We start from the raw sequence: 2,396 nt of genomic DNA on the forward strand, positions 1-2,396 counted from the left end.
TGGTGCTCATTTTGGGAAAATTAAACACCTTATTCACAACCGATATAATGAACTTCTAATCATGCTTTACCCCACACTCACTAGATGTCTAGGACCCTAATCATACTGTAGGCGATGAAAATTTTCAAATCATCCATGCATTATTGATAACTCTGTCCTTTTAATTCAATCATTAAAATCACACCTTTGGATCCTACTTGATCCAGGAACAGAAAATTTGTGCAACTGAAGTGACATTTCTTGACAAGAGTCATGTCTCTTTGTTCGAGGCGGTTAAGCAATATCATAGAACAGGGAGAGGGATCCGATCAACCGTTCTCATTCTATTTTTCTTATCAAGGTAATGTAGTAAAGAAAATCCTGATCTAATGACCAATTCACACATAAAATGACAAAGAACAACATCCATATAATATACTTCCTCCGTTCCTAATTAGATGATCTACTTGGTTTTAAGTTTTGTCCCATAAATAGATGACCTACTTTTGTTACTATAAGAAATATGTATAATTTGATATTTATGTTTATATTCGTTACGTAGGTGTTTTAAAATGCTTTTAAATGGTATAAAGTTTACGAAAAATCGTGATATAGTTTAAGAGATAAATCATTTCTAAATTTTACTAACATTCTTGTCTTAAAAATTGTGCAAACTACAACTACGTCATCTAATTAGGGACGGAGGGAGTAGTAGATATATCATGCAATACACTATGAGAGGATCAAATGCTACAAGGCTTAACTTATGCCACAAACGAAACTGCACTTCATTAGAAATGACACGGGACTTTATAATGATCCCTCCTCTGAACTAGTTAGACCACAATTCTATAGATTGATTTCACTAATAAGATGAAATTAGACTAGTCCAGGAACATTATTTCCACCAGAAATAGTATCAAACAGTTCGTGTGCATTTCGAATTATCCGCAGGATTTAAAGAGATTCAAAACCATAATAAGAAATGCTGACATCTCTGTGTGTATGCATATGCAATTTCAACATGAATTTGACATATAAACAATGAGATGAATAGAAATCATCAAAACACCATGCTATATCATGCATCCATGATATAAGTATATAAATTCATTTATACTAATGTAAACATGGGAATTTGACAGCATGGGTGTGCCCTTAGTAAAGAGATGTTGTTGTATAGTAAAGCTTATATTGTAAGGAGGTTGTCCACTTGAGGTCAACAATAAGCCAACTCTTCCTATAAAAGGAGGTTTCCCAAAAGGAAAGAGGGTAGAGCTAGTAGAATATCCTAGAAGAGAGAGAAAGAGTTCTCCAGATAATTGTATTGTGTATTGGGATTAGTCTCCACATTACCCTATAATAATATTTGAGTGTTTACATTTGGCGACTTCACTGGGGACTAATCTTCAGTACCAATATCGACTCCTACCCTACCCAGGAAAATATATGGCCACTCCTACCCCGGCTTCCATCTTCATCCCATTTGTACCCGGGGTCATCAAACGAATTAGCAACAATCACTACCACCGAAAATCCATTCCATTGTCATAACCATCACTCCACTGTCACCCACGGACACTACTACTTCAATTTGATAACATCCCCCCGGGTGAGGAAACACCGAAAGCATCACATAGCACCATTGTCCAACTCCTCATCTGAAGTCCATCTTTGGCAGATCCGTCGTTATCTCCTCTCTCAACTACCACCACCGTAACCAACACCAACAGCGCCAATAACCCTATCGTTCTTTTTTCTTCTTCGTCAAAAATCACAGAAACTCCAACCCCTTTTCCATCGTCCCCGAATCAAATCAGTTCTTCAGGATTTAAATTGAATCCTTTAACCCAACCCCGATCTCGGTTACACACTAACCTAACTTTACATCAAAATCAATTTGATATGAAGATTTCTTTCATTATTCCGCTACCTTATCCAAAACCTCCATGCCCTGCACCACCACCCCTACCACGAGCAAGAAAAAGAAAGAGAAGCTGCGGTTTCTAGCCTTGAAATCATCACTTGCAATCACCAAATCGTTCTGCTAATTTATCACCTTTTGTTGCTTTGGTAGACATCGTTTAGTCCTGATTGGGAAGACAAGATCCGGGGCAGTGATGTTCACAAGAAGTTCACAAGAAAGCTCAATCGTCAACAATTATGATAAAGCTTCAGTTCATGGCACCGGTGGAACCTCTGTTAATGACGAAGGAGTTGTGTACTTAAAAGGAAGAATTTTCCAACATCTTTATCAACACGATAGTTGCGAACTCAATTGCCGGAATGGAGTCTCCATGGATAAACCTGCGGAAAAGAATATCCGAAGAGTCGTGGCTGGCTAAACCCCGAACCCCGATTACAGCTATCAACACTCAAAGTCTACACCTATCATCGAACCATCGCTCTACTGCCAT

Source organism: Papaver somniferum, chromosome 1, assembly GCF_003573695.1.
Source record: "Papaver somniferum cultivar HN1 chromosome 1, ASM357369v1, whole genome shotgun sequence".
Taxonomy (NCBI): domain Eukaryota; kingdom Viridiplantae; phylum Streptophyta; class Magnoliopsida; order Ranunculales; family Papaveraceae; genus Papaver; species Papaver somniferum.